General features: G+C 43.6%; 1 long non-coding RNA gene across 1 annotated transcript; it reads right to left on the bottom strand.

Moving 5' to 3' along the window:
* Window positions 1-1381: 1381 nt before the first annotated feature.
* LOC134564962 (uncharacterized) lies at window positions 1382-9930 on the bottom strand. Its single transcript, XR_010083721.1, has 3 exons — window positions 9405-9930; window positions 4070-4257; window positions 1382-2291 (listed from the first exon to the last, which is right to left on the bottom strand). It is a non-coding gene; the product is annotated as an uncharacterized LOC134564962 (long non-coding RNA).
* Window positions 9931-23833: the final 13903 nt, after the last annotated feature.

The raw sequence follows: 23833 nt of genomic DNA on the forward strand, positions 1-23833 counted from the left end.
ATTGTTTTATGACACCAGTTTCTGCTTGTTCACTTCTTTGTATTCTATACACCTGTGAAACTCACTCTACATCAGTTTCACAGTATGTAACTGAAACAAGAAGACCCCACCAGTAAACTAGACAAACAATCCTCTCTCTGTTGATAGTACATTACTGTTGCATGCAAATAGAGCTGCACATAGATCAGCATGAAAAGATCCCAGTAAGAAAGTTATATGCCCACTTTGCTTGAGAAATTATTTTGGATCTAAATATATGTAGCTGAGTAATTTACAAACAAGAATTTTTTTGTCATAGTACATCTACATTTCACACTTCCCATAATATCATCCTGTTAAATCTATTTGAACCACTGGGGTTTTTTTGTAAATTATTTTTCTTCCTCATTGTTATAAACCTTCAAATATTTATTGGTTATTTCCATTCTTCCCAGAACTATTGTGGGAAGGCCATACAATTTGCCTTCAAAGTATGCAAGGTCAGGAAATGTCAGCTGCATCATCATGTCCTGGAGTGATGCCAGCATTGTTTGGAACTCGTCAGATTTCTAGGCAGAAGGTCTTATTATTGATCCACTTTTTAATAGTTTAATCAATTACTCAGCATGGTATAAAAATATTGTTCTGACATTTCTAAAATTCTGCATTTAAATAAGCTCTTTTTTTAGGTGTTTAGGGGCTTGGGGGATGGAATGTGTGAATATAACTGATATGTAATATTAATGGACTTTTTTCTGTTTTATAATGGTTGTCTCTTGTGCATTTTAATAAACTTTTAATGGCTATAAAGGAACAGCTAAACCGCTTGCAGCAAAAACAACTCACATGGCACATCAAGTGAGATTTGTGGTTCTTTTCACCTCTGCTTCCAGATTGCTGCTACTCTAAATGTTGTGAGTGATGGGTGAATTGTGGAGAACATCAGCAGAAAAACCTTTCCACCTGTGAGCTTCTCAGAAATACTTACTCAAAAATATTTTTTTCCAAAACACCAGTCTCTAAATAATTCATCGGTGAATACTCTTGGTCCATGACAGAAGTGCCACATCTGCTTTAACGTGATGCATTTTGAAAACAGTTTGAGATAAACCATTGTGGAATTTCTGTAGTTCATAAGAACTGCTATTCTAGGATAATTATCCAAATCCTTTTCACAGAATCCTCAAGGCTAGAAGAGACCTGCAAGATCATCTAGTCCATCCACCAACCCAGCCACCACCCACCACCATAATCATCCCTAAATCATATCCTCAAGTGCCACATCCAGACAAATTTGAACACTTCCAGAGACACTACTGAAATCAGAGACCCTGTTGGGAGCTGGAGATGGAGCAAAAATGCAGGTCCAATCAATATGATTAATAACGTACATTCTCCTCTTTATTCTCGAAATGGCTGGTTTTATACAGTGCAGAATAGTTTACAGTTGTAGGTGCATTTCTATTGGTATTCAGCGTGAGCAAATATGTAAACTATTTCAGTTTAAGGCAGCGACCGTGTTTCTATCCTAACTGTCCCAGCTAAAGTATGTATACACCTTAAGTGAATTTCTAACTGCGCCACAGGTTTATCTACTACTACATGGGCCCAAATCTGAGGCCCAGTTTGGGATAGCTCAACCTTCATTCCATAAGACATCCTGCTCTTGCTACACACTACTACTGTTAGCGTAGGAAAACATATAACTACACAGAGGCGATCATATGCGGTTCTTTATTCTAGCGCGCGGGACACCGGGGTGATAATACACTCAAATCTGATGTCTAAAGGATACAGAGTCGATTCGTGATTTTTATAGTTTAAATTATACACATGTTAACTAACTTCTACCCCTAGATACTGATTATCTTATTCCTTAGTTACTATCTTAAATTATACTTACGCTTTTACTTTGATCTATACTTGATTTGGTTAAAACAATAGCATGGAGCTGTTTACAGAAGCTGACGCTTGTTCCCAGCTAGCTGCGTCAAGTTCCAGTTGTACGTTCTCTACTTTCCTCCCCCTACACATTACTCAATCTAGAAATTATATTTTTTTAACCCTCCACCAACATTCCCCCCTTTGAAAGTATTTTCACTCTAATATACTAAGTGTAAATGCTTTCACTTAATACAGTCCATTAGGCTTCAGAGTTCATACTGGATGTTCATCTTTAAATCTTTTGTTGTCATAGGCTTTGTCCAGGATGTTGTTGCGGATTGAAGGTGCTGGGTTCCGTGCCAATGCCTTCATTATGGTCTTGTTCCAAGATGCCTTTTTCTGTATCTCTCTCTTCAGGATTCTGTAAACTAACCAAATTACTAAAAATATAATCAGTAAAATTATCAGATTTTCAAGGATAGACTTTATCTATGAACTCACATTCTATCTTAATCCTTCAAAGATTTTACCCAACCAGCTAGTAGCTAAATCCTTTTGTTCCTTTTGTGCCTCATGCTCTATTTGTTTTAACTGACTGATGTCATGTTCTACATCTGCAGTTACATTTGGGATGTGGATGCAGCAATGGTCGATTTGTCCCTTTAAATATCTACACACTCCGTGCTCTTTCAAAAGTAACATATCTATAGCTAAACGATTTTGCAGGGTCATTTTGGTGGTGGCCTGTAATTGCACATTGAGTTCTCTAAATCCCTCTCGTGGATTCTTGCTAATCTGTCTACCTGACCTGTGAGTCTATATAGCATTTCTCTATTTCGATAATTTGCAATGGGACTAAACAAGGATTCTAGGGCCTACCCAATCTTTACTCCACTAGAGGGTTCTTTCTAAGTGTTATCTGGGTTCTTGTCTTCTGAGACGTCTCGCTTTGCTTTTATTTGTAAGGCTTCACTGCTCCTGTTAAATGGGGATTTCTTCTAAATTGGACATAAAGTGGGAAGGCCCAGGGTGATTTCTCTTACCTCCCCGTCCATAGGCAAGTGTGTTGTCTATGTGCTATCACTCATTGCCCATACAAATGGTCTTGGACTTCGAATTGTACTCTTGCTACATCCTACTATAATCTTAGAATCTATTTTGCCTTGTTTGTGTTTAATTTTCTTGCAGGCACAACCAATTCGTAAGGCTATTGCCAATGGTGACCACTGTTTCATTTCCAGATTATCAGAGGTGCAGTCATAAATTTTCTTACATACTCACCAACTTACCTTATTTGCCTCTTTCTGACTGCTAGTATCAGTATTTGTCACTGTGGGATCTGTCTCATTTTCAGAGCCTTTCCATTTAATGCACCAGGGTGTGCTTTCCATATATTGGAATTTCTGGAGGATGCTCACAGACCATGCACTGTCCCAAGGTTCCAGTCCTTTCCAATCTTTCTCTTCACATTTCTACACTACAACACTTTCTGTAGCGTTGTCCTTGATCTTTTGATAGTGTAGAAACTAACATTGCCATTTTGCAAGGTCTTGGTCTTTAACCTACTACTCTATGATTTGTCCCAATTTGCCATTACTAAGAATGCACTCTGACTTTCTCATGGGTTGCATATAGGAATCTTCTGTTATCTTCTAGTATTCTCTGACTACTACCCTTGACTCTGGTACTTGTTTACAGTTAGTTGTTTTGTTCCCTCCTATTTCAGGTAATTTTGATGTTATTATTTCCCAGCTTACTGGGTCCCTTGCTGCCTTTGGTATTGGCAGGCAGGCTGTTATTCTGCTGGTATTATGCATTTTGGCAAAGTCTCTGACCAATCTAATCATTACATTCTCAGCTCGAATTTCATTAGAAATTTCTATTACTTGTGTTTTTGCCTGTATCTCTCTCTTCATTCTAGAATGAAGAGTTGTTAGTTGACCCTTCTGTATCTCATATCTCAAAGTAACAGCAATTCCTACTGGTGACATTAGTATCCATGAAATTAACATTACCCACAGGAAGAGCATGAGCACAGTTACTAATACCATTTGAACAGTTACAGACGTTTCAGCTTCAGCTTTGTTGGTCTAAAAGTTTCTACAGCCCACGACTGGACTCTACGAGGGACCTTCTTCACACACGTGTAGTGTATCCAGGGTTCTACTCCAGCCACTTTGACTGCTGTAAAGGTGGTTAGCAGTACCTGATGGGGACCAGTCCACTTCTCTTTTAGTGGTTCTTCGTTCCAGGTTTTGATGTATACCTCATCTCCTGGTTCGATATTGTGGACTGGATTCTCTAGGGCCTGTGGTCTGTTCTACACGAGAACACTTCGAAGCCGAGCTAGAGTTTTCTCGAGGGACAGAACATAATTATACACATCTTGTTTCCCTGTGACATGAACATTTGGATTGGGGTTAGGAGATTCATATGGTTTCCCATACAATATTTCATAAGGACTAACTGACATCTTACTCCTAGGCTTTATCTGAACTCTCAGCAATGCGATCGGCAAAGCCTGTGGCCACTGCAGTTTGGCTTCCTGGCATATTTTACTGATCTGCCTCTTCAGTGTCTGGTTCATTCTTTCTACTTGCCCACTTGACTGGGGTCTCTATGGTGTGTGGAGGTCCTAAGATATTCCCAATAACTTGCTTACCTCTTGTACTACCGTGGCTATGAAGTGTGGGCCTCTGTCTGATGATATCCCTAGGGGCACCCCAAACCTGGGAATGATCTCCTGTAATAACCACTTAACTGTTTCCTTTGCTTGGTTTGTGCGACAGGGAAGGGCTTCTGGCCATCTAGAAAACGTGTCAACCCCTACTAACAGGTATTTGTATCTTCGAGTTTTTGGCAGTTCTGCAAAATCTACTTGCCAATAGTCTCCTGGTTCTATTCCTATCCGAATTCTGCCTAACTGTGCCTGTCGTCTAGCTACGGGATTGTTTTTCAGACAGATTTCACATTTAGACATTACTAATTTGGCCATTGTTTGCATCCGTACTGAGATTAGGTATTGTCTTAACCACTTTACTAACGCCTCTGCACCCCAGTGACACTCATTATGTTTTACCTGTAAAATTTCTCTCATTACTAAAGGAGGTACCACTATTTGCCCTTGTGCGGTTACATACCACCCTTCTGTGTTCTTCTGTGCCTTCAGCAGTTGTGCTAGTCTGTCATCTTCGATTGTATAGTTTGGCTTCGGAGGCAAATTAAATTGAGAGATATTAAGTCTTGATGGTATCAACGCCATTGTTTTCTGCACCTCTCGCGCTACCTGACGGGCTGCCCAATCTGCTTTTCGATTTCCTTCACAAATTTTGGAGTTGCCTGATTGATGTGCCTTGCAGTGCATGATTGCTACTTGTTCAGGTTTTTGTACTGCATCTATCAATTGTAGGACTGCATCTTGATGTTTAATATTTGTCCCTTGGGAGGACAGCAGTCCTCTTTCTTTCTATAAAGCTCCGTGTACATGCACTACTCCAAAGGCATATTTGGAATCAGTCCAAATATTCACTGTTTTCCCTTCACTCAGCTCGAGTGCTCTGGTTAATGCGATTAGTTCTGCCCTTTGTGCAGACGTGTTAGGTGGTAGTGATTTTGCCTCTATTACTACATCAATTGTAGTTACCGCATATCCCGCGTATCTGGCTCCGTTCTCTATGAAGCTGCTTCCATCTGTAAAGAGTTCCTACTCTGGTTGCTCCAGGGGGACATCTTTCAGATCTGTTCTTGCTGAATAAGTGTGCTCGATGACTTCTAGACAGTCATGCTCTAATGGACCTTCCTCAGCTGTGGCACCTAGAAATAGAGCTGGATTCAAGAGGTTAGTTGTTTTTAGTGCAACATCATCCTGCTCAGTCAGGGTTACCTGAAACTTCATCATCCGGCTTGGAGAGAGCTAATGGCTCCCCTTTTGTTCCAGGACTGTAGTTACCATGTGTGGCACATAGACATCTATGTGTCTTCCCATTGTGAGCTTCCTGGCTTCTTGTATCAGCAGTACGGTAGCTGCCACTGCTCGCAGACATGAAGGCCATCCGGCACTTACGTTGTCGAGTTGTTTGGAAAAGTAACCTACTGGCCTTTTCCAGCTTCCCAGTCGTTGGGTCAGGACTCCCAGTGCCAGTCGCTGCCTTTCATGCACGTACAGCTGAAAGTCTTTAGACAGATCAGGTAACCCTAAAGCAGGAGCAGTTGTCAGTGTTTCCTTTAACTTCTGGAAGGCCTCTTTCTGTGGTTTGCCTCAGGTGAACGGCTGCGTCTTCTGAGCTTCGTACAAGGGTTTTGCAATCAGTCTATAGTCTATGATCTACAGGCGACACCACCCTGTCATTCCGAGGAAGATCCGCAGCTCGTGTAGATTCTGGGGCTCCTTCTCTGCTCCAGATTTCCAGTTCTTTTGCCAGTTGACTTCCAAAGAGAGTGGGGGACCCCTTGTACCCCATCGGTAATCGAGTCCAGGTGAGCTGAGTTTTTCTTCCACTTTCTGGATGTTCCTACTCAAAGGCAAATAGTTTCCTACTTTCTTGGTCAAGGGGTATACAGAAGAAAGCATCTTTTAAGTCAATTACAGTAAACCATTTATATATCTCTTTTACGGATGCTAACAATGTATAGGGATTGGCAACCACTGGATGAATGTCTTTTGTTATTTCATTTATACCTCTTAAATCCTGTACAAGTCTATACTCACCATTGGGTTTCTTCACTGGGAAAATTGGGGTGTTGTATTCCGATTTACATTCCTCTAGAATTCGATATTTTAAAAATTTATCAATGGTCTTTGCTATTCCCTGTCGTGCTTCTGGTTTTATAGGGTATTGTTTAATTCGTACAGCCTTTGCTCCTTCTTTTAACTCTACATGTACCGGTTGTGCCAATTTAGATTTTCCAGGTACATCTGTTTCTCAGACAGAGGGAATTACTGCATCTTCTACTTCTTTAGGAATATTAGAAATTGGTTTTTCTTTTATCATCAAAATCTTTCCTGTCTTAGACTCCGGAATTTTCATTACGAGTTCACTATTCTCAAAAGTAATTACTGCCTCCAGTGCTGCCAGTAGATCGCGCCCTAAGAGCGGAGTTGGGCAGTCTGGCATGTATAAGAATTCATGGGTCAAGATCTTATCTTCAAAGCTCAATTCTAGGGGTTGCAAGAATGGCCGTACCTCCTCCTTCCCTGTGGCTCTAATGACTGTTGCTGACTTGTTCCCGATTTGCTCTTCAAGATAATTTAGTACAGAATGTGTGGCCCCCGTGTCAATGAGAAAATCTACGTCTTTTCCTTCTAAATGCAAAGTCACCATGGGCTCTCTTGATCCTGGCTCCCTCTCATGTAAAACTATGACCTTGGCTACACCATCCAGCTGATGCTCACTACTTTGATTAAACATACTGTCTAACTGAGGCTGACCATTCTGGCTAAACCGGTTTGGACACTCCCTTTTCCAGTGTCCCTCCATCCGACAATATGCACACTGATTCAGACCTAATCTACTATGACTAGAACCTCTGCCAAAGCCACCTCTATTAACGCCACGACCACCTCTACCACGCCCCCGCCCTTGTCTCTGTAAAACTGCCAAAAGGCTTTGCCCTTGTTTCTTGACAATTTCTCTGTCCCTGTTATTATAAACTTTCCAGGCAACTTCTAGGAGTTTATCCAAGTTTCTTAACTCTTCACTTTCTAGTTTCTGTAGCTTTTTCCTAATATCTTCCTGTGCCTGACCCAGAAAAATAAAGGCAAGCTGAGTCTTTCTTTGCTCACTGTCTACTTGAAGATCAGTATATCTTCTAGCTGCTTCTTTAAGTCTTTCTAGAAAGGCAGTGGGAGATTCTTTCTTTTCCTGTCGAATTTCATACAACTTAGACCAGTTCATACTCTTAGGTATTGCCTGTTGAACACTAACTGAAATCTACTCCTGATATCTCTTTAGCCTTAACATATCTACTCCAGAGGGGTCATTAGCATCTCACTCTGGATCTGCAGTGGGAAAATTATAATCCAGTGTCCCTGTCACCAAACCATTTCGTATGTCTTCTCTAGCTCTCTCTCTTGCTGCTCGAAGAACTATATCTCTCTCTGTCTCATCCATCAGAGTGTCTAATATGACATGAATATCTTCCCAATCAGGGTTCTGAGTTTTCATTATCATCTTAACCACACGAGCTACCTTATCTGGGTTTTCTCTATACGTTCCGGCTGATTGTTTCCATATAACTAAATCAGCAGGTGAAAAGGGTACTTTTACAAAGACGGGTCTATTAGTTCCCACCCCTTGCCTTAGTGGTGCAATAATCGTTCTCTTTTGTTTGCCTGATTTTAATATACCCTTTCCTGCCTGAGGCCACTCCAGGGCCAGTTTTCCTCGTGTTCGGTGAGCTACTGGGGCGTCTAGTTCATTTGCTTCACTGTCACTACTTTCCATTCTATCTGTCTTCTTCACATTCCCCCTTTGCTTCCGCCTCACAATCACATCCTGGACAGGTGAATCTGGGAGGGGAGGATACAGGGGGGCAGATGGGACAGGAGCTGGTGAAGGAGGTGTAGGTGGGAGCAGAGGGTACCCTTGAGCTGGTGTTAGAGGGGGGATAAATCTTTCAGCGGGTGTGGGCGGGGGAGCAGGATAGCTTTGGGCAGGTGTATGTGGAGAAGGGGGGGTTCTCTGAGCAGGCGGAGGAGGGACAGGCACCTGGGCAGGCAGAGCAGGCGGAGGAGGGGCAAGCGGAGGAGCGGCTGGCACAGGCAGAGGAGGATAATTACCTTCAGCAGACAAAGGTGGGGGTGAAACATATTGTGCTGGCGCGAGCGAGGGGGGTGTAAGAGAATCAGGTGGGGTCAGGGTGAGCGGGGTAGAACTTGGTGTTGAGGGGGCCGTGGTGGTTCCGGGAGCCATGGGAGATACCAATAATTCCGATTCCAGTTCATCTCTTTTTTCCCCTAAAATTTCACTTAAAACTGCATGTTCTATACAATGCTTATTTTGGACGCAAGCCAGACACTTATTATTCTCAAGCTTCATTGCTTTCATTTTGTCAAGCCACAAAACCGGTTTCTCAAGCAAGCACAGAAATAAGTCAATATATGGTAATTGTTCTACCCTTCCATCTTGTGTACAAAGCGATCTAAGTTGCATAATAACCTTCACATCAAAAGACCCGTTTTTCGGCCACCTCTGATTTTCAGGCAAAGCGTATTTTGGCCAGTGAACATTACAATATTCAATCAACTTATCTTTTCGTAATTCCTGACCGAAGTTCCCCTCTTTTCAATGTGCCAACAAACAACCCAACGGAGAAGAACTTGGTATAGAGGCATTATTGCTGCCCAAAACCTCTTTTAACCCTTTTAGTTTCTCCATATTACAGATACATAAAAACCACAGATGCCGAACCTGCAACGCTTTCGCGATGTCTGACGGACGGCTGCCTAGGCAATACCACCAGGAATTCCTTTTGCCCAACCAAGCGTAGCTTTCGCTGCGTCTTAATGGCAGGCCCCCAGACCAGAGAATAAAGAACCTTACCTCTCACCAGGGGTCGTTGTGAGCGGCGAGGGTCGCGGCTCCGATGGGCTCCCCGAGAAATCACCCGGTGCCGGCTGGAGCGTGATCGGGTCGCGGGGTCCTGGCTGCGCCCACAAGGTCCCATCTGGGTCGCCAAAAATGTTAGCGTAGGAAAACATATAACTACACAGAGGCGATCATATGCGGTTCTTTATTCCAGCGCGCGGGACACCGGGGTGATAATACACCCAAATCTGATGTCCAAAGGATACAGAGTCGATTCGTGATTTTTATAGTTTAAATTATACACATGTTAACTAACCCCCACCCCTAGATACTGATTATCTTATTCCTTAGTTACTATCTTAAATCATACCTACGCTTCTACCCTGATCCACACTTGATTTGGTTAAAACAATAGCATGGAGCTGTTTACAGAAGCTGACGCTTGTTCCCAGCTAGCTGCGTCAAGTTCCAGTTGTACGTTCTCTACTTTCCTCCCCCTACACATTACTCAATCTAGAAATTATATTTTTTTAACCCTCCACCAACACTCCCTCCCTGGGCAACTTATTCCAGCACCAAACCACTCTTTCAGTGAACATCTTTTTTCTGATATCTGATCTGAACCTCCTCTTCCTCTGGTGGAGGCCATTTGCTCTAATCTTTTCTCTTGAGATATGGCAGTGGCAGAAGGGACCAACCTTGCCTTGCTACAACTTCCTTAAGGCAGTTGTAGAGAGCAATGATGACCCCATGACCCTCCTCTTCTGCCAGCTAAACAACCCCAGCTCCCTCAATCACACCTCAGAGGAAATGTTTTCTAGTCCCTTCACCAGCTCTGTTGCCCTTCTCTGGACATGCTCCAGGACCTCAATGCCCTTCTTGCAGTGAGGGACCCAGAATTGAACACAGGATTCAAGGTGCAGCCTCACCACTGCCGAGTAAAGTTCTATTGCCCTAGTTGTACTGGCCACACTGTTGCTGATCCAAGCCAGGATGCCACTGGCCTTCTTGGCCACCTGGGCACAGCTGCCTCAGACACTGACAACCAGCACCCCCAGCTACTTTTCCATTTGGCCTCTTTACAGCCACTCTTCTCCCAGCCTGTAACACTGCAGGGGGTTATTGTGACCCAAGGCCATGACCTAGCGCTTGACCTTGTTCAACCTTTTGCAATTGTCCTCAGTCCATCAATCCAGCCTTTCCAGATCTCTCTGTAGAGCCTTCTGGCCCTCCAGCCCCACTTAGTACTGTCTGCAATCAGACCGAGGGTGCACTTGATCCCTTCATCCAAATCATCAATAAAGATGTTAAACAGGACAAACCCCAGTAATGACTCCTGGGAAACCCTACAACTGACTGGTAGACAACTGGATTTAGTTCCATTCACCACCACTCTCTAGGCCTGGACAGTTTTTCACCAAGTGAACAGTGTGCCAGTCCAAGCCATGAGCCATCAGTTTCTCCAGGAGAATGCAGTGGGAGACAGTGTCAAAGGTGCTACTGAAGACAATAGAAAGATGACACGTGCAGCCTCTCCTAAGTCATCTACTAAGCAGGTTACTTGATCACTGGTCAGGTAGTTCAAGCAGGACCTGCCTTTCATAAGCCTATGTTGGCTGGGCCTGATACCCTGGTTGTCCTGCACATGCCATGTATAACTTTAATCCAAGTTATCCATCGAGAGAAAATAAGCCCTAAGTAACTGAAATACTTCAAAAATGCACAGAACAGAACAGTAACAGAGTTGGAGAGCAGTGAGTGAGGAAAACAGAACAAACATCACAATAGCTACTCACTCTTCAACAAACCTCGCCTAACTACAGAAGGAAAGCACATATAAGACAAAATTGAGAAGTATCAAATCCAGTTCATGAGTAAATAGAAAAACTCTGGAAAACAGAAGCAATAAGTAGAGGAATACAGACATAAACAGCACCACAATGTAAGAAGGGAAATGCACAAATGACAAATATATGATATTGTGTTTGTTAGAACACTAACCAAAAAAGTTGAGATTTCAACCTTACTTCTTCCCTTCAGGATACCTTAACCACCATGTTAATTGACTGAAACACCTGGGTAAGTGGTGCTTGCTTTTCAATTTCTTCCTAAGATCTTATGCATCCAAGTGTAAACCTTTCACTTCAGTTATGCTGTGCAGAAGCCCTGAGGTTTCCCACCCCACGAGAGAGTGAGCAACTGTGGTCACAGATCTTCTCTCAGCCTGTGGATCAGTGCATAAACTTCAAGGCTGAGGACTCATTTACTCTAGTGGAAAGCAATACCACTTGTGGGTAATTTGCAAACTTTAATTCTTCTTTTGGCACAGAAACACATCTGCTTTTCTGTATTTGAAATTCATCACTCAGAAGAAACCAGTGCCTTTACATTCCCTTCATTGTCCAGTTTCCCTTTTTCCCAGTTTCCTGTGATGTTGCTATCATTGCTAAAACTGTATATTCATGTGCATATGAGTCTCAGTTCTGTTTTGTTTCTCTGATTGCTTCACATTTTCACTATTTGACATGTTAAATCCAGAAACATGGAGCTGCCATCCCAAAATTACATTTCTTTGTATGAACAAAACTTTCTTGATTAACAGAAAAAGATTCCTTTCTTGAGACCTTCTAGCCCCCTTGATATCTGAGGAGCAGCTCGAATGCAATGGGGTTTATTTTCTGCTAAATTTCAATACCTTTAATGCAACAGTGGTTTCCTCTGTGCACTGCTTTTGATTATCATTGGTAAGAGAATCACTCCAGCTCAGCAGGCAAAGAAAGGGCTTGGGCTGTTCTCCAGTCATGGAGGATGGCAGTCTGTAGAGAAGGAGCAGGTTTTTTCTGGGGATGTGGGGAGAATGCTGGTGAGCAGACCCTGATCCTTAGGGGAACCTGAAGCACAGGCACACTGCTGTAGGAGTGCTGCTTAATCATCACTGCCTTCCACTCCTAAGTCTTTTCTGAAAGGGAAGTGGTTTGAATATAGATAAGGGTGTCAAAAAACCACTGTCAGTCAGGAGGGGAACCCTTAAGATTTGGGCCTTTTTCAGGACCAGTTCAAGACAGTACAGTTTGGAGACGACAATGTTGGGGGTCTCTTTTAGATAAATGCATGACTTGGGAAGGTTCTTAATTTTGTTCTGATTATGGGGGATGTGAAAATTTCTTTGTGTTTAATTCAAAAACATCTTGTCAAGTAGTCAATCTTTACAACTCTAGTACTAATCTAAAATACCTTTGCAGTCTTCTTATTGCTGTAACCACAAAGTCTGCTGAGCTGTGAGGTAGTGCACGTAGCCAAAGAACTCTGTAAGAACCAGTAAAAAGCACAGTATAAACAATGCAAAAACAATATAAATTATATAAATCAAATGTATAAACAGTTCAAAGCACAGTTCCAGAAGAAGAAAGCAAATGAACAGTTATTTAGAAATCTGATGAAAGATTGCAAAGCAACATTCACGAAATCTGTAACAGCAGAAACATTTCCACTTGGGCTACACTGATGCCAGTTAATGTATTTCTGCAGGTATATGCCTCTATAAATTATCTGCTGATGTGTACTGAGAGGCTGAATATTTGTAACACAAGGTTTGCACTCCCTGCCCATTTGTGTACAAAGGCTTGATCTTTATTATGACAAACATGGCTCTTGAGAGCATTTTTCCAAAGTTGCCCAGGCTGGACTCTTGTAGCATGCAAAGCATGGAAGAGTATTTTAACAGAAATCTTTGGGTTAGAGCTCAGATCCAAGTCATAGTGGCACAGCCAGTGTACCCTGCTCATGAAATATGCAGCTACTTTGAAAATAGGAGGGGCAAGTAGTTTCTTTTGAAGGGAAGAGAGTGCTACAGAAACAAGCTTGGAAATGTTTGTCAGGAAAAAATCCTAGCAGAAAGAAAAGCTGTTTGATTTTTAAAAGAAAGGTTTGAAACAGCTCAGGACATGTTTGAGGCACAGAGCAGATTCAAAATTCCTGGCCTCTGGGTGTGAGAGACACAGTTCAGCTTGCTGAACAGATGAAATTCTTATCTCTGAGTGAATGGTCTCTCAGTAGCTCTTTGGTTATGGGCCCTATGTGGTTTTGGTTAGGAGACACAAGTAAGATTGCATCCTTTCCAGATCCAAAAGAGAAACTAAAAAGGATGGTAGCACTGAGCTGGGAACAATGGTCTGGCATAAGTACCTTTTATGGCCTAGTAGAGTTAAACCTGTTGCCTAAAATTGAAGAGGCTTTTAATATGAGAGAATTGTTGCAAGCAGGGAAGTAAAATATTTTTATTTCCTTCTGGTGAGAAGGTAGAACTGGTGGTTTGTAAGAACCAAATGCTGAGCAGGTAACCTGTAGGAAAGCTCTGATAGAAGCCTTGTAAAACTTTCTACTGTTGGGGCTTTTTTTCCTTGGGATGGTTATATCTATTAATACAGTTATTTTTGTAGAGGAGTAGGAGACAACAGGAGCCCAAAATAGCAACAGCTAAGTAGGGGCACACGGGAAGCGACAGCAGGGCTTACAGAGCTGTACCACTCCTGTAGAACAGAGTTGACTTGAAGGCCATAACATAAATCAAATTCTTGAAAAAGTGGCAGAGGAAACTGGAAATAAGGTTCCTCCCAGTAGCAGGTACATTCAAGTGGGGCTGAGCTCTGGTTTCATTGGTCTAGGCAGAGAGCAGAGGCTTGTCTCCAGCCCAGCAGAAGTCTGGCAGAGAGAGATGGCGTATTAGAAGTCAAGAGTGTGCATGGAGGATGTGTGCCATAATGCAGATCCCGAGAATGGAAGACAGAGCAGGGAAGAGTGTGAAGGAAGCACAAGTCACTGACCTCTACTTTGGCCACATCACATTGCACTCAAAGCCTAGAACTAAACATTGAGATGCTCCAGTGCCGGAAACATCCTGTCAGACAGCAGGCTGGCTCTCATTCACCTCTCGTAATGGCACCTCATCCCTCCCTTCCTCCCTCCCACCTTTCCACCATGAACTAAGGCAAATGGCAAAGTAAACAAAACAGCTGGCAGACTTATTTGTCTGTTTAGGAACTTGGAAAGCTTTATCGTGCTTTACCTAAGGGTTAATCAAGATGTCAGATACCACTTGTCTTTTGTATCTCTAGTACCAAAGCTGAAAGGAAACAGAAGCCAAAAGAAATATAATCCACAGTAAGAGCATTTAAGTTTCAATTCATTAAAAAGTTAGTATCCTAAATACATTTGCTGATGACTTGAGAGCTGGATTTATAACCTACCACTGAACACTTTTTCTTGCCTCAACAGCACAAAGTCAGATACTTTATTACCAAGTCCCACATACATTCTTCATAAATACAGATAGCGTAATAAAATGCAGATAAAAAACCTCATACTTGCTTTTCTCCTCATCTCTGATTTGATTCTCTCAATAGTTGCTAAATTTTAGCTACAAATATTATTCAAAAGAGATAAATAGTGACGTCCAGCAGCTCAAACCTGACAAATCCTTTTAAAGTCATTTAATTGGTGCACTTTCGTGTGCTTTTATCACTCTGACCAAATACAAGTGGATTTTTTTTTTTTTACTTGAAAGCTGTTGGTGACAGGTATTTATTGCTGCAATCATCCACTCTTAACATTTAGACTAAAAATTGACCCTAACTGGTCAACCATTAAGCACCAATAATTGTTGCGGTTCAGATTTAGGGGAGTCCCTGGGGAGGGGGTCCCCAGGAGCCCCCCAGGCCATAGGTTTGTTGGTATTTGCATGCTGGCAGGCAAGGAGACTCTAGACGGCTGGTGAGGTGCTGATTGTCACTGAGGACATGGAAAGAACCACACAAGGACACACCGGTGAGCAAAGCAGGAAAAAGGGATGAGTTTATTTACAAAACTCAGTTTTACACATTTCCTATGGGGCCTGTGGATTGGAGGATGGAATTCCACCTCTCAATCCACATTGGTCAAGCCAACTGTCAATCAACTTTCCCCTCCCACCTAGAAATCGGTAAACTATGAAAGACAGTTAGCAAAACATGGCCATTGTTTATAGTAGAAAGTGTGATAAAGTACAATTTCTGACTCCAATATGAAGAACATTACAGAAGGCTTAGAAAAGTCTTCAAAACCAGGGTGACACTGATGAGATGAGGATTTATTTGGAGTTCGACCCCAGGAAGGCAACATGGTTACTGAGGGAGAGGGAGAGGGAAGGGGAGAGGGAAGGGGAGAGGAGCAGAGCCTCCAGAGGCCTCCAGGGCAAAGAGAGTGAGTTCTCTCTGCTTGCACCCTTAACAGGGAGCTTTGAAGTGGGCGCAGTAAGATTCTTCAGCCAATGGGGTTACAGAGACACGATACTGCAGGGGAGGTTACAGACTTGGGATAAACCATACACTTTCCAGGGGTGAGCCAGAGCATACCATTTCAATAAAATGCAATTCCACAAGTTCACCCTTTTTTCGTTAAAAAGTGAGAAGAGAAATATGACAATTAACAATTTAAAATTAAACAGTAATTACACAGTTTTGCAGCATAAGAACAAATACAATTGCAGTAAGGATTATGTTATACTGTGAACAGTTGATCTGACTATGTAATTGCAATAAACGGGTTATGTGGGTTTATATTGCAAGATTTAAACAAATTAACAAATTTGTTTAGCCTTTTCAGCGTGACTGGCCTAATGGTGTCTAGCCTTTTCCAACTGGCTTTTCAGACCCACAGCCCCCAGTTCTAGGCTATGGCGCTGACTTCTGCTCCCATTCCAGGGACAGGACAACATGTGGAGTTCCCCGGGCTCCACACAAGGCTTCAGATTCTCACCCATGGATCTGAGCCAAACGATTCCTTTCACTTTCCAACTGGTTCAACCAAAGGAGCGACACTCTGCATGCAATTGTTTATATAGGTCCATAAGTACCCATTGGGGGCTTTTTTTGTCCATCCTTGCACCAGGAGTGTCGGAGACCTGACAGAAGACCCCCACTTTTAGGTCACCAAAAGAAAAACAAAAAAAATTTTTTTTTTTAAAGTACTTTCTCAGACACTATATTAGGTTATCAGTCACCCTCAGAACCTACTGAGGACAGCATAAACCCAAAAGCATTTCTGACTCAGCAGTCTAATACTACTGAATCTCGCTATTCAAGAAAACAATTCAAAAACTGCTTCCCATGGATTTACCCTTGTGACCTGAATAGGCCGGGGGATGAAGTGTTAATAAAAGCCTGGAAGGTAATTTCTCTATCACCACAGTGGGAGGGCCTGTATCTTGTTCTTTTGACCCCAGACACAGCTGTGAGGACAGCTGAGAAAGGGTGGACCCACGCCTCTCGGGTAAAGAGAACTGAGAGACAAGAAGAGACGCCTGAGTGGAGAATCACTTCCGTCCCCGGGGATCTGAAGATAAAGCTGCACAAATGCGCTAAATGACTGAGGAGAATTGGATAAGGTGTTCACAACTGGGGTGTCCATGTTTTCGATGTATTCATTTTAAATGTGGTTACTGTGAGGAGATTTGGGTGGTGCATTGAAACCGGGGGTATAGACCTAGTGGATTGTGCGACAAGTGTTATGAAATAGAGCGAGAACTGACCAGCTCAATCTTGAGGCTTGCCACAGACTTGGGGGTACTAGAATTAGATTCAATTGAGTGTTTCTGTATATTTCAAAGGGGAATAAGGGGAAAATTGGATTCAAGAGCCCAGGTCCTAGCAATCGTGTCGAAGAATCAATAAAGTACCTTGCAATGCAGAAACGGTAAAGCTATCCAAGTGGGGTGTCTTTAAGAGGAGGTATGCGGCTCGATCAAATTACGGGACCCCAGAAGAGTTTCCCTGCTGCTGAGAAGACGGATTACCTCACCGCTGGTGGCAACCCAGTGGGCAGAAACGCAGGCAGAGGAGTACACCTATGGGGTATCCTAGTAGTCCTGAACCTAGCCATGTGCCCGATGGCTGGTCAGCCTCGGGGAGTTCAGCTTAGCACCAAGAAGGAGCAAAAGGCTGTGGAAACCCTGGCATACCGAGCCCTGGATAGCTGCCAGAAGGACGAGGGGTATAGGTACTATGCCTTTAACGACACCTGGCACCAAATGTTCACACTAGGCAAGAAAATGGTGAATCATGGCCCAAAGGAAATGCCTAAGGATAAGCAGTCAGACTTGCTACTAAAACAAAGGGATAATGCTAACCATTTGGGGGCTAACAGAGAAGGAATGTGTCTGAAAGAAACCTTCAGCTTACCAGTTAACAAGGAATTAAAAAAGGGGGCCGAACAAATAGATGAAATTCAACATTTGAGAAGCAAAGACTGGCTAATAGAAAAAACATTACCTGTAACTTGGGCCCAAGATGGAAATGAGAAACATAATACCCTGATCCATCTGCGAGACAGGCTCCAAAGGTTACAAATTGCAATAGAAATCCTTTCAAACCTTACTCGGGATGCCCTGGAATTACTGGCCCAACAACATTTTAAACTGAAGGTTTCTATACATCAACACTGGGCGGCATTAAACTCGTGGTTTGCTGAAAAAGGAGCGTCTAGGAAATTAAAAGGGATTAAATACCAGACAGGGATTAATGGTTACGGGAAAATTGTAAGGGACCAAGCTGTGGGAATTAAAAGGGTGACAAGGCCGCAGACCTCGTGGTGGGAACAACTTCTTGGGGAAAGCACCTGGTGGGAGAAGATAGGACTTATTATACTATGTCCCTTTACTGGAATTATAGTTTTACCTTGCATAACACCTGGCCTCATCCATTCAACATATCTGATAGTACAAAGAATACAAGTACTAAGGATAATGAACTTAAAGGAAAAAAAGGAAAGCCGGGCAGCAAATGCATTGGCTAACTTTGAGGCATGGGTAAGAACAAAAAGAAGTAGCCATGGGGATAACATTCAGCCTGGATTTTAACAATTAGGAATGGTAAAGGGAAAAGAAAACACAAAGTATATGTTGAAATTATAAGGGGAGGGGGATTGTTGAAGCCGAGCTCTGGTAAGACCGGGGACTAGAGCGACTTGAGACCAACCAGTATGGTTTCCAACACGTACTCCGCTTTAATCCGCGAGATGGCAGGTTAAATACAGAGCGAGTCGTTTACATTTAGCAGGTGCACTGTGATAGGCAGTGGACATAGAGAAGTATGTAAACAATCCAGGGTTAAGGTAGCTACGGAGATTTAGTGCCATTACCTCTATGCTGCGAGTGTCCATACCTTAACACATTCCTAGTAGCAGATAAGTTTATCTGCTACTACGTATGCTGAACGTTCTGCGGCCTACTAGACCCAGGCCTGAGGCCTAGTTTGGCCTAGTTTGGAATAGCTCAAATCTTATCCGTGAGCATATCATGCCCACGATACCTGAGAAACTCGGCCACAGTTCCCCCTTTTTCTTTTTGGGCTATCCAAACCGACGTTAAGGCACGGTTGGCTAATTTGCGCATACATTGTATTAAACAAGGCACTATTATTAAAACTACTATGACAGCAATAAAAATCATTATACCAAAACGAATTAAATCCACAATCCACCCGGTGAGATTCCAAGATTTCAGCCAATTGTTAAACAGAGTGTTTTCAACTACAAGGTGTTTCATGTTGTCCCTCAATGTGGGATTGCATTTTATGGAAATGGTTTGCTCTGGTTCACCCCTGGGAAATGTATGGTTTATCCCAAGTCTGTACCCTCCCTGCAGTATCCTGTATCTGTAACCTCATTGGCTGGAGAATATTACCGCGCCCCTTTGAACCTCTGTGATAAGAATGCTAAGGCAGAAGGCTCTGCCCCTCTTGCCCCTCTACCCCTGGAGGCCTCCTGATGCTCCCTTTTTCCCTCTCTTCCCTTCCCCCCCTTTCCCTTCCCCTCTCCCTCGGTGAATAAACCCTCACCTCATCAGCATCCCACCGGCATCTGAGTCTCTTTGCCTGCCAGCACGGGAACACCACGACCCCAAAAGACCCCGGGGGTCTCCGGGTGGCACTCCCCGGGGACCCCCCCATAAATTTAAACAACAACACCTCAACTGCGCTAACTGCTGATGTATCGATCGTGAGTGGTCTGATAAATTCATGCAGCACATGCCTTCAAACTCTTCGCATCCATGCCCCTGAGCCAAAAGAAGGAAGTCGATAGCAGCTCGGTTCTGGAGCACTGAATGGTGAAGGCCACTAACATCTTCAGCAAGCTCACTCAACAACTTTGTCGTTATATTAATCTGTTTTCCTGTCCAGCAGGCTAAATGTTTCAGTTGTGTGAGGGCTTGTGCTGAAGCAACTCCTGGGGCAAAAACGAATGCCGAGATCACGGCTGCAGGCTGCCATAACTTAACTTGATCTCTGCAGTTGGGGCCTAGTTGAGACATACTGCGTTTGACTCGTTGAGCCTTTTTTGGCAAGCCTAGAACCTGATGAATACTAGGTGCGAACAGAGTTAGTTTACCAAAATAACACGGTCCTCCTACACTGTTTGGAGGTACTGTGGACCATGCTCTATCTCCACAAACTAGAAAGATTCCTGGTGGCAATCTCTTAGCAGCTGTTGTCAATTGTGTGACAGATCTGACCCAATTATTACAATACTCAGTGTAATTGTAATACAATGGTGAATGAGGGGATAGCCACGTAGCGTGGCCTTTCAATTGCTGCTCGTCTATCATTAATAGACTTGAGTTTACTGTAAAACGCCCAAAGACAAAACAATAGTTTCCTGGCACAGAACCTAAAAGATCAAACTCCTGAGGCTCTGGACCAGCAGTTCTAAGGTTTCGCGCTATGGCAGCAGCTTGTGGCCCTAAAGCACCTTTTGGGTCAATGCTGACAGGGGTTAAAAACTTGAACTCTGCCATGGTGGCCAGTGGAACTCCAATCAAGCAAGTTCTAAAAGGATTAGATGGTGTAGCTAGAGATAAACAAAAGGAATCCTGTTTAGTTTGTTTGGCCCAAGTAACCCACATGTTCTCCCTTGTGTCAATGTTAAACATCCCTGTTCTTGTTTCTACTACCACGCTGATTAAAACAAACACCCTCATGCTTAACATTTCACCCATTGTGAAAAGCAAACAGTGTAGCACACAGGCTATTAACTTAAAACCTTAACCAATAACTTATCGTGTCTCTAAGTGTCAAGCTATTGCAGTGCAATGATATATTATTATTAAAACAGTCAATTTTCAGCACTCTCCGCGTCTTCTTGAGGTGCTTCAGGTAAGTCGTCGCTGTCTCTGTGAGTGTCTCTAGGAATGTCACCGCCGGTTGGTATCTTTTCTTGTGGACATGCACGGGTAAAGCGACTCAGCACCCAGACAGGTCCTGCTTCTCCTGCGGAAACACACATATAACTGCGACCATTAAACAAGACTGGACTGGGTCCCTGTCATTCACCCGTTCGCATGTCCTTATGATATACGTAAAGTTCTGGGATTGCTTGTGGTCTTCCTTCTTTTACAGCCTGGTGGTGGATGACAACTGCAGGCTCTTCTCGTCCTTCTGCTAGGCATAAGTAATTTAAAGTGAACAGTACTTTAGATAAGCGATTGGTCACATCTAGGTCATTATTTTGTGTCTGCTTTGCGAGATACTCTTTCAGTGTCCGATGAGCCTGTTCCACAATGGCTTGGCCAGTAGGAGAGTGAAGAATTCCGGTGGTATGCTTAGCTCCCCACTTCTGCAGAAACCTGGCAACTTGTCCTGCATAGGCTGGACCATTGTCAGTCTTGATTTCTGCAGGCACTCCCATCACTGAAAAGCAAACAGTCAAATGTCTCTCAACGTGCAGAGCTCTTTCCCCAGTTTGTGCCGTGGCCCAGATGAATTTGGAGTAGGTGTCAATAGTAACATGAACATATTTCAACCTTCCAAACTCTGGGATGTGTGTTACATCCATCTGCCACAGTTCTAGGTCTTTCATGCCTCGAGGATTCGTGCCTAGGCCAAGACCTGGCCCATGATGACTGCATTGAGGGCAGACACGCACGATCCCTTGTGCATCGTTCATGGATATTTGAAATTGACGACGCAAGGCTCTAGCATTCTGATGGAAATTCTCGTGGCTGTTGCGAGCTCTTACAAATTTGCTTTCAGGAGGGACATGGGCAATGCAACTAACTGCAGCATCTGCCCGTGCATTGCCTTCTCCCAAACCATTGCTGCACTGATGACTACGAATGTGCATCACGCAAAAGGCATGCTGACGCTGTCTGAGTATACTCCTCAGTCGTAGAAATAGTTCTCCCAGACGTTGGTTCTGAGTGGTCTTAATGAGTGCATCTTCGATCCTCTGTACCACTCCAACCACACATAAAGAGTCTGACACCACATTGAGAGGTTCCTTATTCCAGGTTTGCAAAGCCCAACACACTGCTCCCAGTTCCAGGGTCTGCAAGCTGTCTCCGGCTTCACTGTGGATTAAGTGCTGCTTCCATTCTCCTCGCTGTTTCCACACACACACAGCTCTTTGTGTCTTGCGGCCAGCATCTGTATAAACTGTTCTGCCTTCTACAGGTGTCATGGAACACAGAGGCTTCTCCAGCCACTGATGGCGTACAGTCAGAGTCCACATCGGACCCCTTGGCTGCCGGTTGTGAACCACACCTGTAAAACCTAACAATGCTTCTTGCAGCTCCACAGAATTTCTCAGCTTCCAGTCCAAATCTTCATTCCTAATAGGAACACTGATATCTGCCGGTTCTTCCCCATCGATCTCTAAAATCCTATCTCTCCCCTTCCTGATGAGCACGGCAAGGGCTTCTGTTCTTGTCATAACACGACTCTTCGGCTGCACCGGTAAGAACACCCATTCAATCACCCCAGCTGTCGACTTTAACCTAGATTGGTGTTCCCCCTTTTTCTTTTGCCATTGAAAAATGATGGCAAATGGACAGGCATCTGCGTTGGAGAGGAACAGTGACAGTGGGAGGTGTTCTATACGGCGAATACTCCAACAACGTTGTAGCTTTTCTGATACCTTGATTAAGGCTCGTTGCTGTTCAGGGGTGCATTGTCGAGGGCTACTGGCATCATTACCATGTAGCCATGGCAGAAACGGTTGCAAGTCATCATTGGTGATTCCTACAATGGTGCGAACCCATTGCAGGTCTCCAAAAAGTCTCTGAGCATCATATAATGTAGAAATGTTGGTATGTAAAGTAATTTTCTGCGGCCGGATATGTGCACTCGTGTTCAACCATCCTAAGTACTTCCACGGAGCTGATTGCTGTATCTTTTCCGGGGCCACAGTCAGACCACGGTGTTTTAATTGTGCGACTAGCCAGGTTAATTCTTCTCTGAGCAATGGCTCTTTAGTAGCAACAAGGATATCATCGACATAATGATAAATTATTGCGTTGGAAAAACACTGACGAATTGGCTGCAAAGCCCAATTGACAAATATCTGGCACATGGTAGGTGAGGTACGACTTCCTTGAGGAAGAGTTACCCATTCATACCGTTGTGCTGGAGCTGCTCTGTTAATAGATGGCACAGTGAAGGCAAAGCGCTGAGTATCTTGAGGATGGAGCGGGATAGTGAAAAAGCAGTCCTTCAAATCGATGATCACAATGTCCCACCCTTGAGGAATCATAGTCGGTGCTGGCAAGCCTGGTTGCAGGGCACCCATCGCTTGCATCTGCTCGTTGACCTTGCGAAGGTCATGTAATAGTCTCCATTTCCCTGATTTTTTAGGGATGACAAAAATCGGTGTATTCCACGGACTCACTGAGGGTCGAAGGTGACCCGCTTTTAATTGTTCCTGCACCAATTGCTTGGTAATTCGCAGCCTCTTCTCTGTCATTGGCCACTGCTCAACCCACACAGGGGTATCAGTTAACCAGGTGATTTTTAAAATGGGTGGCTGCTCTGCAGTGGCCACTAAGGAAAATGCCGGTCAGTAGTTAAAACCATCCCTATTTGGGAAAGCACATCTCTGCCTAGCAGTCCCAGAATTTCTTCATGCATTGGCACAACATATGGATGAGCCACAACCACTTGCCCATCTTCAAAGATGATCCGAATAGGATCTGCACTTATTGAGGGAACAGTCAGGCCTCCTACGCCCACAACGCGGGTATAGGGGGATTTCAGAGGCCAATGAGAAGGCCAATGTAGTTTATTAATTAAAGATATGTCTGCGCCGGTGTCTGGAAGTGGTGACATGTCAATAATTTCATCGCCTCGTTGCAGTTTCACTGCAATACGTGGCCGCTCGTCCAAATTCACTGTAAGGAAAATATTGTGTCCCATAGATCCAAAGCTCCTAGATCCTCCTTCTGTTTCCGTAGGCAGCTTTGAAGACTGACGTCGTGACAGGATGGTTTCAAAAGGAATGATCTGGGCAATCCTGCTCCCCTTTGGGATTGTCACAGGAGGCTGCAAGGCATAAACCATTATTTTTAATTGTCCCGTGTAATCTGCGTTGATGACTCCTGGTACCACTATAATACCTTGCTTGCTTGTGGAGGCTCTTCCTAA

This window comes from Prinia subflava (assembly GCF_021018805.1).
Source record: "Prinia subflava isolate CZ2003 ecotype Zambia chromosome W unlocalized genomic scaffold, Cam_Psub_1.2 scaffold_2cwr_NEW, whole genome shotgun sequence".
Lineage (NCBI taxonomy): Eukaryota > Metazoa > Chordata > Aves > Passeriformes > Cisticolidae > Prinia > Prinia subflava.